Source organism: Amblyomma mixtum, chromosome 4 (assembly GCF_055824585.1).
Source record: "Amblyomma mixtum isolate Tamu chromosome 4, ASM5582458v1, whole genome shotgun sequence".
Taxonomy (NCBI): Eukaryota; Metazoa; Arthropoda; class Arachnida; order Ixodida; family Ixodidae; genus Amblyomma; species Amblyomma mixtum.
The window spans coordinates 59,184,336-59,201,061 of NC_143015.1; the positions used below are offsets into that span (position 1 = coordinate 59,184,336).

Consider the following 16,726-nt stretch of genomic DNA (forward strand, 5'->3'; position numbering starts at 1 on the left):
TGGGAAAGTTCTTGCGGCTTTCGCTTTCCTCAGAAACATTTTTCAAAGCGCCATTTGTTGATATGCGAAGTGAAATGCCTGTGTGAGCAATGGGTGAACTAGGGACGTAATCGACGAGGACGGATTTTGCTGCCAGATCACCTCAATCACGTTTTTTCGCGTCAGCGCCTGTCCGGTCTTCAATTCCTGCCTTCCCGTCTGTGTTGATCCACCACGCTGTTCTCGTTCATGAATTATGCGACTCAATTCTCGCGGTGCCATATTTCAATTACATTACGAGCCTCCACTTAATATAGCACTACCCAGTGGACATTAAAACTCCCATGGACGTACTGCGGACGTTCGGGACATGTACAGGATGTGAGAGGGAGTTCCAGTGCCCATTGGGTAGTCGGGTCATCTTATCAGCAGAAGCGGTAGTCCCGTGAACTTTGCAGCAAGAACATGCTTGCAATAGGTGAGTTACGACCGGCCCATTCCTTTTGTTTAGTGACTAATAACTCGACGTTTCGTGTGTACGCAGTTCACTTTCGCAACTCCATGGTCAAGTACCCCGTGCAGGCACACAACATGGTCTGCTACTATGACAACATCACGCATACTCATTACTGGAGGTACCCCGGTCCTGCCGGACGGCTACAGAGGTTTTTTGCCTACGACGATGCCGTGATGTTTAAGTACAAGGTTCGGGTCTTCTTGTATACCGGCATACCGGCATACCGGCACTAGTCACGGGCTAGTCTAATATATCGATTATATTCGATTTCAATATTTCTTGCTGATTAGCGCTGGCTGAAGCGCCTCCACACCCATCTCTCGTTAGGCTTAGCGAATGCGGAAGACCGAATGAAAAGTGTGGCATCGCGTCAGCTAGAATCGAACGACGTCAAGGAACCGGGAAGTGGTGGCGACGGCAGCGTTTCCGTATCACAGTGGCCAGGGGTGCAGATTGGGATGGCGTCTTTGCGCATGCGCATGCTTTATAGGTAGCGCCTTTTATTTTTGGGTAACAACCGGATTTTGTAATAAGGGAGTAATTACTCATTGGCATCCACCCAAGCGCAGCCATACGGCTACAAAGGAAAGCTATACAGCTTTCTCAGAAACTTCGTAGCTAAAGAAAAATTCGTCCTGGTCCGGGGTTCAAACCGGGGACCACTGCTTCACCGGAGCAGTCGCTCTACCAACTGAGCTAACCGGGACGACAAGCTTATGGTAGGGCGAGAGCGAATTGATCAATAACTCGAAGTGGTAACTGTGTCAAATGTTTAGGGGAATCCCCCAAGGTGCAGTAAATTTTTAATAAGGGGGTAATTACTCATTGGCATCCACCCAAGCGCAGCCATACGGCTAAAAAGGAAAACTATACAGCTTTCTGAGAAACTTCGTAGTTAAAGAAAAATTCGTCCTGGTCCGGGGTTCGAACCTGTTCCCACTTCGAGTTATTGGTCAATTCGCTCTCGCCATACCATAAGCTTGCCTTCCCGGTTAGCTCAGTTGGTAGAGCGACTGCTCCGGTGAAGCGGTGGTCCCGGGTTCGAACCCCGGACCAGGATGAATTTTTCTTTAACTACGAAGTTTCTGAGAAAGCTGAGTAGCTTTCCTTTGTAGCCGTATGGCTGCGCTTGGGTGGATGCCAATGAGTAATTACTCCATTATTACAAATTTACTCCACCTTGGGGGATTCCCCTAAACATTTGACCAGCCGGATTTCAGCCTCCTCTTTCATTCATAAAGTTTCTCCTTTAATCAGTCTTACCGCTTGAGGCGTCATGCTAAGTGCAAGATGAAAAAAAAAATGACACGTGAATACAGTGGAATGTCATGGCGAAAATATCTGGATATGGTCAGAGCCGATATAAAGTAATTATTCTGCCAAATATATTCTACTTCCAGTCACAGTCGCTGTGGCCCAACGTTCATGCTTCAGCCGGTTCAGTGAGCGGTACTCCACTGAATCAGAGGTGGTGGTGGTGGAAAACATTTATGTACAGGTATAATACAGGAGGTTATGCATGAGATGACCCAGAGGGGGCCAGCCCTTACAAATACTAGGTGGAGGTCCCTAGTTCGAGACCCCAGTGGCATCGGCCGCCGCCCGGGCTCGCGCTACGAAGGCCCGTTGGACCTGCAGGTCAGAGCAGCCGAGCAGGGTCGCCTCCCAGTCCTCCCGGGTTGGGTTGGGGTGAGGGGGGATAGCAGGGTTGGAGGGGCAGGCCCACACCATGTGGTAGATGTCCGAAGACTTCTCCGCACAGTGCGGACAGCTGCCCGAGAAAGAAGGGTAGAAGTGTTTCAGAGCTGCCGGGCACAGCAAAGTATTAGTATACAGGCGGAGCAGAAGCCGCTCCTCCGCCTTTGAGAGACCATTACACGGGCGGGGATAAAGACCATGGCCAGATTGATAGAGTAAAACGATGTCTTTGAAGGTGTAAGCTGGAATAAATTCGAGTTCCTGATCGTCAGGGTCGGACGGGAATGTCCGGTGAGAGAGCGCGCGAGCGGCGGCGTCAGCTGCCTCATTTCCCTCAAGGCCCATGTGAGCGGGAGCCCAAACGATACGCCGGTGCGCGGGGTCACCGGTGTAGACGCTGTTTTGGAGAATGCGGTAGGCTAGATACGGTACCCAGGCCTGCTCGACGTGCCGACATGCCCTTCGCGAGTCGGAAATAATTGTTTTTGAATTGGAATCTGATGCAGCCAACACAATGGCGATATCCTCCGCGTGTGTTATGTCACGGGCTCGGAAAGTAAGGCCATTCACTGTTTTGGATTGGTGGACGATTGCGGCTGTTTATTGCCTTAGCGCGACCCCTGCAAGCTCACAGAACATAATCCCCGATTTGCAAGCGGAATACCGAAACTTTGCTAAAGGGAAGATTACCTTGCTGGCTGCGCGTATACTCTAAAGCGCAAAGAACATATCGTAAATCAAATACCCAGTTCGTGTACCTGGTCATCAAGAGAACGTTGGGGATCAGTGTGCACCCAATGCCGACCGAGCATATTCTCTCCGGGTTCCTCATTTTTCCCCCAATGAGCTAGAATACTCAAAATGTACTCATAAAACGTGCAGACCTACTGTGACACCAAAAATTAGAACGTAGAAGTTGTTCATCTCCGGCTATGGGCCTCAGCAATAAACAGGAAGTTCATCTCAGACGATTGAACACAGACCTCTAATCAACCAAGTTAGACGCAGTGGACCCGGCATCTCACAATAAAGATAGGCAGTTCTTCAGAAGGTAGGCGGACCTATATCGTATTGTGTGCGTCTGCCAAAACTAAAAATCAAAAATTGAACTAATGGCTTAGTCGACGAGGGAGGGATGGTAGGCGGCTGCATCCAGCTGAAACCTCGGGGGCCAGGTGCAACTTTTTGACAGAGTTCGGACCTTCAGCGGCAGGCATTGCAGTGCCGGACTTGGGACCGCAACCACATGCAACCACATCAATAAATCTGCCGAAACTGTCAAGCATTTTAATTCATCACCACCAGCAGCGAGAGCAGGGGTGTGGATTGGCTTTAGCCAATGACGAAGAGCGGAAAATGCAAACATTGAATGCGGTCGTCATAGTATGACAGTCTTGCGCCCAGAAGGAAATTTCGCCCACGCGATAACCAAAGGGCACTTATGTGCCGCAGGAGCGCTCTCAATAATGTGGCCTCTATTATACCGTGGTACAGTTAGACTCCGAGGGTTGCACTCTAAGGGATTCAAAGTTTCAGTGGAGTAGAGCTATATTAACCTGAGAAAAAGATGAAATACCCACCACAGACCAAATGCAGGTCGGCCCTCTCTGGGATCGATGCGAGAAGTTTACATCGGCGAGGCGGGACTACAACGAGCGGGCAGAGCAGTATTTCTCAGCACCCAATAAAGTTGCGGTATGCCTATGATGTTAAAGGGCGCCTATGCACAACTATCCCTGCTGCCCCTCCCCTCCCCCCCCCCCCCCGGTCCCTCCGCCAGCTGCCGACGTGCGCGGGAGGAGGGGGAGGTTGCGGAGCTTGCGGAGCTTGCGGCCGCGGCCATGGGAGCTGCGTGAAGTCAGAAAGAGGCGTCACGGTGGTGGTGGTGAAAACTTTTTAATAAACAAAAGGAGAGCTTGCAGTAGTGCACTGCACGGGCTCGGGCCGGCCCGAAAGCCCGGGCCCGGCCCGGCCCGCGGGCTGGGCCGGGCCGGGACATGATCACTTTAGCCGGGCCTGGGCCGGGCCCGGGCCTGAAGTTGCGGGCCCGGGCCGGGCTCGTGCTTAAAGTTGCGGACCCGAGCCGGGCTTGGGTCCGTATAGAAACGGCTGGTGTCCGACTATTCATTCACTATTGCAGAGTGAAGTACATAACTGTGGCATTGGAGCAGCGATACGGATGAGCTATGGGTTATAGTACGGGCTGAGAAAAAAACTAAGCTTTATTCTTTGACTTATTTATTTCCTCATTTCCACGCCGTGGTGGCTTAGTGGTCAAGGCGCTTGATTACTGAGCCAGGGGTTCAGGGTTTGCTCCTAGCCTCGGCGGCCGCATTTCTGTTCAGGCGACCAGCGTGACAGCCATGTGCCATCTTTGTCAAAAGTAACCAGGCGGCATGGTTTGCTTCTAGCTTGTATAGTGGAGCCCATGAGACTTTCCTAAAGACCAAAAGTTGTTGAAAGGTAAGAAGACCCCCCCCCCCCCGTTCTTACCTTTAACGACCATAACAGCTTCAAGTAAGCTGTAAGGGCTCCACTGTACGAGCTAGAAGCAACCATGCAGCGTGGTTACTTTTGACAAAGACTGTACTTTGTATTTGCTCGTTGAAGAAACCCAGGTGGTCGAAATGATCCGGTGCCCTCTGCTTCGGTGTCTCTTACAGCTTGACTCCCCTTGGGCCCTTAAGACCCAAAAATATAGCTTTTATTTTATAGCTATATTTTTCTAATGTGAGAATTGACAAACTATAGCGCGTTTGGTTTTCTTTTTGATCATCTGACCGGAACGTCTCATAAATGAAATAGACACAAAAGCTCATGAGAGTTTGATGACCTCATCTCATAACCACATCTATCCCTCCTCGCTTCTTCAGCCTGGTTGACATGACAGACGTTTTGCCCTGTAAGTTATCACGTGATTCGCGCGTTATCTTCTGCTCCACCAGCAAGAGAAAAATTTAACCGGTCTTAATCAGCCACTGATCGTTCGTCATCCCAAAACATACCTATACACTATCAGAAATGCATTCATGACGGACATATTAGTTTAGGACGCTTATAGTCTCCAAACCGCACACCGTGAAATACTCAAGCCTTTTAGCTTTTCGTTTTTGCTGAAAGGCGACCAGTTCGGCTATGAGTTCAGCCTGTGAGATCGCGTTCACTAAAAAAAATGTCATTCCACTGTTTGCTAGGCAGCTTTAATGTTTATACTTGCGGGCGGCAAAATATAACTGATTAAAATCATGGGGGAATGCAAAGTAGTCTATTACGCGCGTGTGCAGCCCTTTTTATTTGGCTCTCGGAACTTCCGAGTTTATCTTCGCGCACCTACACGAGATCACTGTCCAAAAGAGCCCTATTGAAAAAACTCTGCGTGAGTTTGCACGAGAACAGTGATTTTTGTACGATCACGTTCATTTTGCACACGAATGCGCAGAAATTGTGCGTTACCTGTACGCATTTGTGCGTCCTGTGTGTACATGATCGCGTACTGTGAGCTGAAAGACGTACACGCACACTCTTTGTGTGTAAAAAATCGTGGACTCTCGTGGACAACTCTCTGTGCGTGGACATCTGCGTGCTGAGAGGGGGCTTGCCGAAGCTGTGCGTGCTTATGTGCACACTGAGCAAGCTCAGTGAGGCTGCGTGTGGCCATGTGTGCGTTTGCTTGCTTAGTAGCAACTTGTCGAGACTGTAAAGGCCCATTTAGGGTGAAAGCAAACAAAGTTCGAGCATTCAGTTAATGATTACTTCTCAATAATGAGCAATAAGCTCACGTTTTGCTGTTTTATAATTTTCGTCTTGGCGTAAGTACCCATTAATCATTTTCAACTTCAGCAAACAAATAACCAAAAAATTATCTTTTAGTGCAAAATGGTTCCCTTCGAAACTGCAGGGACCTGTACATGACAACATGCACACTGAGCAAGAACTTGTCAACATTGCAAGTTCATTATAAAATAATGTAAAAAACAAGCTTCTAACGACTCTTACAGCATCCTTCAGTTCTTCCTTTAACCAATTCTGAAAGTTACAGATATCTTATAGATGCATGATGAAAGCCATCCAGAGCATTTATGTTGTCGCCCGTCATGCAGACAGCAATATTTCGAAATCAGAAGCAACACAACCATTTGTTGCTTGCACTCGAAAGGAGTCAATCAATGGAATAACTCTGAAAGGGCAACAGTGTCTGTTAGGTGCAACAAACAAGCTTGGGGATATAATCAGGTTCAATCAAACATGACGTGCAGAAAGCGAATTGTGAGCTGTAACAGGAATGTTACGAGGCAATTTCTAAAACCATTTCCAAAGCAATTTCCAAAGTCATTAGCATAAATTTACATACACGTAAAAAAGCCATGTAAGCCTACATGAAAAGACAGTTTTGAATTCACAGTTGGTGTCAAAAGTTCAGAAATTAGTGCCCTCTCTCAATTTCAGTGACAAATCACAGATCGATTAATTAATTCCCAGTATGGCTCCAGAACAAATCCAATGAATCTCAAATGTGCGAAGTATATATACCACACATGTTGCCTGATTAGCACCAGCATTGCATGATGCATGATGAAGTATCACACTCTTCATTCTTCTTCAATCTGTTTTGAAATTTGCACTACCACAAAGACCATCTGGATGGACTATGATTCCATCATATTGCTGAGAGTCACATTTGGAGACCAAGAGCAACACAACAGTGTGCTGCACATGAGTGGATATAATGCACTGGGACAACTGTGCACAGTAAGGAACGCTTGTAAGGCGTCAGGTATTTGCTTGGGGAATGTAATCAAGTTCAGTCATGTTTCATGTGTAGAAAGGAAGATAAAAGTTGTAGCAGAACTATGAAATCCAACATCCAATACTGAACTTCCCCACGTGATCTACACACACATAAAAAGCACGAAAGGATAAGCTCAGCGGTACTGTTAAGTTTGATGCCCTTTGAGGTTTGACTTGCGCGTCTGTATGCAACCATCAAATACCATCTTGAAGTTACCAGAATGCCCAAAACAACTTTGTTGAACTGTTCTACTCTAAACTGAAATACTTTTCCTTAAAACATTTTTTTTGCAACATGCTGTGTAGCTAATTATAAAATAAAGAAAAGAAGCTGATAAAATTTTCTCATCTCAAACGTACTGATAAGTACACAAATCTGAGTGCTTTCAAGAGAGGTGACGCACCCGGTATTCAGTGTCCAGAAGCATACATAATGCTGCAGAATCCTATAGCAAGAAAATTTCTTTTAGTTGACAAATGGCTATGTCTGGTCACAAAGTCAATACCAAGTAAGGCGCATATCCTAACCTGCAGTTACATGAAGCTGCACGTGCTTCATAGGCTGTAACTCCGCCAATAACTGCTACATATTTCCCACCTCTAGCACGAGTGCGGAATCAATATACAGCATGGAAACAGCAGTTTTGTTGCTTTAGCTTCTTTACTATGCTGTTTAGGCAAGAGACGAGTTGAAATATTTGCATGGGCAGTTCTAGATTGAAGTAACGTAAAAAACATCCGCACTCCTTTCTGCTGAAGCGACTGGTGGACCACTTTTGCATGTCGCATCTCGTATGACTTGCTAAGGGTCCAGACTGACACACGCACTTCGTCAAACCTTCACAGAAAACACTCTTCGCTTTTGCTATAAGCTCCGGCCACAGGCAGTAAGTGTCCCGTCACCGTTCACATCGCAAAAGAAGGCAGCGCTCGCAGGCGGTCAGTTTGAGCTGACAGCGACAGGCGTTGCAGGCACACCGCCGACTAAGTTTCCAAGGAAGCCACACTGTAGAAGGGCGCCGTCTTGTAATCGAAACACACCACAGAAACAATGGCCACTGTCGCTGCTTATGAGCCAGGCATTTTTGCAACAAAGTTAGCAGAGCAATAGGCCGAAAGGTTCGACTCATCAAACGACGGCACCGCACTGCTGACCTCATTATCGTTGTCGACCAGACAACCATAACACATATGCCCCGACGGATCGCTTAATTGGGAGCTGCTACTACTCTTGGATGAGAGCGCGCCCACCGGCAGCACACACCGGTAATCCTTCTTCTTTTGCGATTCCAGCACAGTAACAGTGGCGCACAAGACCGCCCAGCAGCAGCACCAGAAAACAAGCGAAGCTCACGGCCACGGCGGTGATCTCAGAAACCATGCAGCATGTCGGATAGGCTTTGGATTTGACGCGCTAGACCTTGCCCACTCACGCACGCACGCACGCACGCATGTACCGACACGCATATTCATGCGTCCACGCGTCACAAATTTCTCAAGTTTTTAATGCTAATATGTGCACAAGAACTTAATTATTTTTGTAACGAAAGTTTCATTTGGTTTTAATCCTTTGCTATCGCACTGCCCAAAGCATAGAGCCCGAAAGAGACGACCTGGAGGAATGCCTGGAGGCGATGCCTTTCTAAACGGGCCGAAGGAAGCCGGAACTGGCCGAAGCGCTAGCCAACGAACGCAGCGTCTGGGAAGGGACAGCATGGCGGACAGCGTTGCTACGTTTGTCGTGGTCGGTCGTGGTCCTCCTTTGTGGTGCCGAGGGCGTGAACCATCGCTGGCATGAGCATTTGTCACTCTTCCGATATGTGATGTGCCGACAGCAGTGAAATTCGCTAAACCTGTGTTTATAGCGTGCGTCAGCGGGCTCGACGGATAGCGCGTCGTCCTTTGCGCGCCTTCACTGGAAACGCTATGCTGACGGCGGGGCTCATTTCCTCCATGGCGGAGCAGCTGGTGGGAGACCACTACCCGGGTGACATCTCGCATCTTGGGGGTAAGTTAATTTTCTTCGAACCTGTTCATTATTTCAAAGCCTTTGCGCACAACTGGCCACGTCAACACAGCTAGTACAGAGACGCGAAGACGCAGTGCCTATCGCGGCAGCACGCAGCGCTGAAAGGTTGTTTGCTGGCGGCACACGGGCATGAATGCGCGTGTAGTGTCAGTGGTCACACGGTCATGGTCAGTATGCCATGCAAATATGCACAGCTGATCCGATCGCGGGGTGCACGATATCGGCGCCGTACTGCCGCCGTACTGCCATTCATCTCTCGCCGAGAATGGAATATGTGCCCGCGAATAGATCTTCGGCCCGGGCTTTGCATTCTCGCCGCATGTTACGCTGTAATTGAAGTAACAGCGCTCGAGCAGTATAACTACGTAGACTGCGATTCAGCTGTATGCCTTAGGATTGAGCTTCCTCCTATTTCACTTGTATTTCACTTGTACTTTTATAAATTGTGTATTTAAGGTACGAAGCTCCGTATGATCCAGCTGCGTTCGTACTTATAGCCGAGCCAGTGTAGTCGAGCCTTGAATAGCAGAACGGTGAGATAAAAACAAATTGCTCTGAAGTTTTTCGCCTCTATTTTGGCATTCGCTTTTTCATACTTTGGCTCGGAGCTGAAATGGTACAGACAACTGCAAAATGCACACAAGTGCCCTAGCTCCATTTGGCCTAAATCCCGAAGTTGCAGTGAAATTTAAGGGTAATTGAGCCTTTAATATGTACGAAGAATAAACTTAATTGTTTCATGATTATAACCAATGGCGCAAATAAATCTGACTTTGACTTAAATATGCTGAGGTACCTCTCCAATACCTTATTTGATGTTAAAGGAAAAAGTGTGGTTTTTCTGCAATTGGCACTATTAATTCATCATACCTGTGAGAATGTGAAATCAGTGCTAATCATGCCAGATTTCAAATTGAGGGACGCATGCAGAATTTGAAGCAAACCAGCCTTCTACTGAAAATATCGTTCTGCTGTGGTCTGTTCTTTTGAATGGTGGCATGTATTGTAGAAACGATGCTGGATATCGATATGCAAGTGATGTCTCGTCTGAGGCTAGCTTGTGAATGACTGCCGTGGTTATGAATTTCTTGTTGCCTGGCCCACTTCGAAATGTGGTTAAACAGTCGTGTTCCATTCTGCGACCGGCTCCTTTTTGTGCCTTGCATTTTGCCTTACATGCTTGATTCTAGTCCATTTTTTGCACTGTGCTGCTGTTAAATGTGTCTTTTTACCTTGCAGCAAGCTCCACATAGCTTTACCAGCAATGCCTCTTCCAAGCTCTCCAGTATAGCTGTGCCAGCCTTTCACTTGGTGCTAGGATGCCCAGCAAGCAAGCAGGCTTTTGAGGTAAGCACTGAAGACATCTTCCGACACAAGTAGCTTTTATTTTCCTAGTCCACTGCTACTTGTGTGACCCCTCGTTATGTTGATTTTTGCAAGTTAGGTTGCCTATTAAGGGCTCTCTTTTGTTTTTCACCTGCTGCTGTGGGCTACTGCATTGGTGTTCGGCTACTGAGCCCAAAGACGCGGGATTGAATTGTGGTGGCTTCGTTTCGACAAGGCGAAATGCATATTTGCTCGTGTGTTATGCAATGTCAGTGCATGTTAAAGAATCTTTGGTGGTCGAAATTTATGCACAGCCCTCCTCTATGAATGGAGCTATTGTTCAACTTTGAGGCATTAAAAGGACACTGATGGCAAGCTGAAGTTGACCTGTGATGATGAAGTTCCGCATCCTAACCACAAAGACGACACTTTTTCTGAAAGTGGAGCTTTATAAGCCAGAGAAAGCAAAACATACAATTGTCATCAGCACCGGCTGATATCGGAAATAAATTGCGATGCGCTGACTCCGTTTTTTTTTGGCACAGATTCCAGAGGCTAGGCTGAACTGCCATTCACCTCAGAACGGTTATCATGGAGTCCTTTGTGTAGACTTCATGTGTTCAAATCGAGTGTCGGGAAAATTTTTAAATGTAATTTTTGCGCCAATCATTGTGTTGATGGCCTTTGCGCTGCTGTTAAAACCCGGGATAGCAGTATGGTATCCCATAAAACTAGGTTCAGGACTTGCAGGAAGTGGTTTATCACATTCCGCTAGCTTGTGCAAGAAACTACTTCAGGGATATGTGCAGGTGTCTTTAATGTGTTCCTGAGTGAGCACTAACTCCTTAGGGGGAAGGCAGCTTCTAATCTGGCACTACAGTGCCAATGTCGTGAGTGTAAATCATAAGATGACCCATCAGTGTGTACGCCTGATTTCTGTGACACTTCAGTGGTGTATAGAAGTGGTAAACAAATCTGTAAGGTATTTGATGCATATCTCCAAGGCACTGGCTGTATGAGTAGCGAAGCCATTAGTCAATCTTCAACGGAAAGAATTTTCTCTTTTAGATGACGTGCTTGTATATCAGTGACAGTTATTTGTTGTCCTGCCTTTCGCTGGTGTGGGTCATGTGTGGCGCATCTTCATGCGAGCCTTCTTTTCCTTCACAAAAAATTCAATTGATAGTCCAACCTGTTTTCTTCTCTTTTCCTGTGTTGCATCTTTTGGCTGGTTTTAAATCTGTAACTGAGCTCAGACCGTGATAACTACAGCCGGAAAACAGGGCTACTGAATGTGAGCTTGGCATACATGCGTACTGTATGTGTGAAAGTGCAGTTTACAATATTCAGAAATGCTTGATAGCCTTACAAGAATCTAAAATTTTGTTGGTATTCCTATTTGTTCTCTGTTCAAGTGTCGAGAGTTTTTCCGCTTCATCGTGTGATTAGAGCCACTTTGGTACTTAAGCTGAAATCTTTTCTTTAGCCTGCATGTTTCTCACTTTTGGGACAGAAATGTGGAGGCTAATTAAAAGAGTTCAGCTTAAAAGAGTATAGACACCTAATCTTGGTGGCATGTTTTCTTCTCTATAATGCTGCGGAAGACACTACTATGCATGAATCACCATCTGGTATTCGCGTGAGACCGCTGAATAATTTATAATCAACTTTTTCTGCCATCCTGTTTCGGTCAACAATTTGACTATGGCTATGACATCAAAGAGAGGTTATAGGTCACGTGAGGCGTGGTAAAACTGCACTTATAATCGCTGCTTCATCATTTTAATTCGCTACAGCGCTGACACCAGCATTCCTTAAGAGCCAGAAGTACCAATTGTATTGCAGTTTTTCATGCCTCACGTGACCAATAACCTCGCTTTGACGTCACAGCCATCATTCAGCTGTCGAAACCGAAACAAATACAGCAGGAGAAAGAAATTTGATTATAAATTATTTAGCGGTCATAGGAGGATGCCATGTGGTAATTCATGTATAATACTTTATGCCTTATTACAAAGAAAAAAACACGTGCCAAACAATAAGGACAGCAAAGTGTGCTATGGAAAGAAAAATGATAAGTCTAACATTACGAGACCAAAAGGGGGCGGAGTGGGTGAGGGAACAAACGCGGGTTAATGACATGCTACTTGAAATTAAGAGGAAAAAATGGGCCTGGGCGGGGCTTGTAATGGGAAGACAACATAACCGCTGGTCCTTAAGGGTAATGGAGTGGATTCCAAAAGAATGCAAGCATAGCAGGGGGCGGCAGAAACTTAGATGGGCGGATGAGGTTAAGAAGTGTACGGGGATATGGTGGCCACACCTAGCAAAGGACAGGGTTAATGTGGAGACATGGGTGAGTCCTTTGCCCTGCAGTGGGCCTAGTCAGGCTGATGATGATGGTATGTGTCGCACCTGCTGCTTCGTGCTATCAGCTGGCCCATGCTTGGCCGACCAGACTAGCCAAATTTGTGATGTGGGTTTTCTATTGCACCTGCATTTGTGTACACAGAGGACTTGAATGGTAGCAGGCGATCCTGTGCATGTGTTCACGCCACAGCACACATGACCCACACTGAAAGCTTCTCTGCCTTTAGTAAGACAGCTGCATCAGTCTGGGGCATAACGTATCCCAGTGCTAGAGTATGAGTAAATTGCTCTCGAATCTTAATCTGGTATCAGGTAGCATAGCGCAAAAGAAGGCTAGCGCGGCTGCCTAATATTCTCTTGGGCAGCTGTGTTGGATTTTCAGTGCCTGTTAGTGTAATCCGTGAAAGTTCACTGTAAACCATTCGTTTCGATGTAAATTAGGAAGTCCTTAGAGCCCTGTACTTTTTAATGATAACAAGGTAATGCAGTAATTCAATTGTACCTGTTCTCTTTCAACACAGTAAAGTGCTGCTGGGTCGAGTTCACAGTTTTACTTTGTAGGTGTGCTCAGGCTGTCATCATCATCATCAGCAGCAGCCTGACTACACGCACTGCAGGGCAAAACCTCTCCCATGTCTCTCCAATTAACCCTGTCCTCTGCCAGTTGTGGCCACCGTATCCCCGCAAACTTCTTAATCTCATCCGCCCACCTAATTTTCTGCCGCCCCCTGCTACATTTACCTTCTCATGGAATCCACTCTGTTACCCTCAAGGACCAGCGGTTGTCTTGCCTTCGCCTTACATTCCCTGCCCGAGCCCATTTCTTCCTTTTGATTTCAAATAGGATTTCATTAACCCGCGTTTTTTCCCTCACCCACTCCGCCCGCTTCCGATCTCTTAACGTTAGACCTATCATTTTTCTTTCCATAGCTCGCTGCGTTGTCCTTGAATTAAGCTGAACCCTCATTGTTAGCCTCCACATTTCTGCCCCATAGGTGAGTACCAGTAAGATACAGCTGTGTTAGACTTTTCTCTTGGGGGATATTGGCAACTGGCTTTCACGATCTGAGAGAACCTGCCATATGCGCTCCACCCCGTTCTTATTCTTCTAGTTATTTCCCTCTCATGATCCGGATCAGCGGTCACTACCTGCACTAAGTATACATATCCTCTTACTACTTCTAGCACCTCGCTACCAATTGTGAACTGCTGTTCCCTTGCTAGGCTGTTGAGCATTACTTTGGTTTTCTGCGTGTTCATTTCTAGCCCCACAATTCTGCTCTGCCTGTCTAACTCATTCATCATGCTTTGCAGTTCATATCCTGAGTGGCTTAGCCAGGCAATGCCATCAGGGAATCTCAAATTACTTAGGTATTCTCCAGTAACTCTTCTCCCCAACTGTTCCCATTTCAGGCCCCGGAATACCTCCTGTAAACAGGCAGTGAATAGCATTGGTGAAATCGTGTCTCCCTGCCTGACACCTTGCCTTATTGGAATTTTATTGCTGACCTTATGGAGAACTATGGTAGCGGTGCAGTCGTTATAAATATCTTCCAATATTTTCACATAACACTCTTCTACACCCTGATTCCACAATGCCTGCATGACAGCTGTGGTTCCACCGAGTCAATTGCTGTCTGGTAGTCAATGAAGGCTATATATTGGGGTTGGTTGTATTCTGCCCATTTCTCTATCACCTGATTGATTGCATGAATGTGGTCTCTCGTTGAGTATCCTTTATGAAAGCCTGCCTGATCATTTGATTGATTGAATTCGAAGGTTGTCCTGAGTCTATTAGTGATTACCTTAGTAAATACCTTGTAGACAATGGATAGTAAGCTGATCGGTCTGTAAATCTTCAAGTCCTTGACATCTTCTTTCTTATGAATTAAAATAATGTTCGCATTCTTTCAAGCTCCTGATACGCTCGTGGTCACGAGGCAAGCGTATGCAGGGTGGCTAGTTTCTCTAGCATAATCTCTCCTCCATCCTTCAACAAATCTGCTGTTACCTGATCCTCACCAGCTGCTTTACCCCTTTGCATTGCTCCTGAGGCTTTCTTTACTTCCTCCCTCGTTACTGGCTGGTGTCCCATTGCTGTGCTCTACTGCCTCTCTCTGTAACCTTCTGATTACATTCACTACTGTCGAGATTTGTGTAGAACTCTTCGGCTACTTTAACTATCTTATCCATATTGCTTATGACATTGCCCTCTTTGTCTTTCAGCGCATACATCTGGTTTTTACCAGTGATTAGTTTTCTCTTCACTGATTTTAGGCTACCTCCATGCTTTAGAGCATGCTAGGTTTTCTCCATGTTAAACTTTCTTATGTTGGCTACCTTGCACTTATAATTAACTTCGATAGCTCTCCTAGTCCTATTCTATCTCTGAAGTTAGACGTCCTGATGCTTTGGCGTTCCTTCATCAGATCTTTCGTCTCCTGAGATAGCTTGCAGGTATCCTCTCGAATGATCTGACCACATACTTCTGCAGCATGCTGCAATGAATTTAAATATGTATTTAAAGATAACAGTTAAGGTGGGAGATTGAGCTTTGAGATTTGCACTTCAACTCGGGAGTTATGCCGCTGCTACACAGAATACTTGATCGCCGTAGAGATATTTCATCATCTCGCACCAAACTGCTGTGGAGCCACTGTCACAGTTGATAATTTTGCTGGGAAGCTGTTGTAGCACTCACGCAGTTTTGAAAAGGTGGTATTCATTGTTTTTGTGCTATTGGCAACAGTGATAATCCGCTTGCTGCAGTGTTTTGTGGCCAGCCTTCTTTTTTTTCAGTGAAATAAGTTGTACATTTCATGTTGAGTATTCTTTCAGCGATTAAATTGCTTTGATTTTATTCCTTAGTGTAAGTTGCGAGTGCTCCATGTCTGAGTGCAAATTTCTACCACTGAAAAGCCTTCAAAATCTTGATAGATGTCCACACTGTTCTAGGGACTCTGTGGCTATTGGAAATGCCCATTTAGCTGCATTCAAGTGCCACTGAGTTGATGGCCATTTGAAAGCCTTCAAAATGCCTGTGTGACACGGTTATTAGATTTTGTGCAGGTTTGATGCTGAGCAGCCTGCGTGCTTGAGTCGGGTTTTCCAATGTCTGTATTTCAAACCTGATACTTTTCGAAATCATCATTAGTTCATTAATGGAAGAACTACTTGTGCCCTTTTCTGGAATTTCGAGAAAACAAATTAACTGAATTTTTTTGCATATACTGCTACCTTTTTGCAGGTGCTGCATAGTGAGAACCTGGATCAAGACGCCAACCTGCTGGACTTGGAGAAGCTGAAGAAATTGTTTAGCCACTGTGTGGCACCCGTCATGAGGGATGTGGCATTAATAAAGCCAGTTAAGGTGACCTTATCTATGTCCTTTTGCAAGCATGCTACACACATGAGAGTCATCCCACGAACATTGCTGCAAAGCTTGTTATCTCACAACATGCATGCTGAATGAGGCAGTGACAGACAGGTGAGGAGGCCTTTAGGTAGGGCATTGGCGTAACGTGTTGAGCAGTGATGTAGGAGCCTTGCAGCCATGCAAGGTATTATCGGTATCATGATGGTAACTCCATTTGACACTGTCTAGTGCTCTGTGAGCCAGACAAGGCTCTTGAACATTCTGGGACTCACCCTTGGCTCTCGGACATTCTGGAAGCCCCACCCGGCTTGCGCATATCACGCGAGGATGTCTCCTGCTGTACGAGCCTTACGCGGCTTGCGCACTTTATGTGACAGATGTGTCGCATTTGCGAGCTTGCTCGGCTTGCGCAAATTGTGTGAAATATGTCTCGCGTTCTGCGACCTCGCTCAATCGTCACAATGTGCGTGGCAATAAACACGCAAAGATAGGCACGCAGAATCCACGTTCAGTATTTTCAATAGGGAGGGCCTGGCGAGCACTACTCTTAATCACTTCCTTCTGGGATAAAAAGAACCAACTTTCTGCAAGCCAAACTGTGGTTTCAGAACCTTTGTCGGCCAGTCTCTTATCGGTCTAGTAG

The 16,726-nt window shown here is 46.4% G+C and overlaps 1 long non-coding RNA gene and 1 other non-coding gene across 2 annotated transcripts; both read left to right on the forward strand.

Moving 5' to 3' along the window:
- The first annotated feature begins 1,482 nt into the window (after window positions 1–1,482).
- On the forward strand, window positions 1,483–1,556 carry TRNAT-GGU (transfer RNA threonine (anticodon GGU)). The gene has a single exon. It is a non-coding gene; the product is annotated as a tRNA-Thr (tRNA).
- A 6,849-nt stretch (window positions 1,557–8,405) lies between these two features.
- LOC149346561 (uncharacterized) lies at window positions 8,406–16,081 on the forward strand. Its single transcript, XR_016292404.1, has 3 exons — window positions 8,406–8,990; window positions 10,251–10,358; window positions 15,955–16,081. It is a non-coding gene; the product is annotated as an uncharacterized LOC149346561 (long non-coding RNA).
- Window positions 16,082–16,726: the final 645 nt, after the last annotated feature.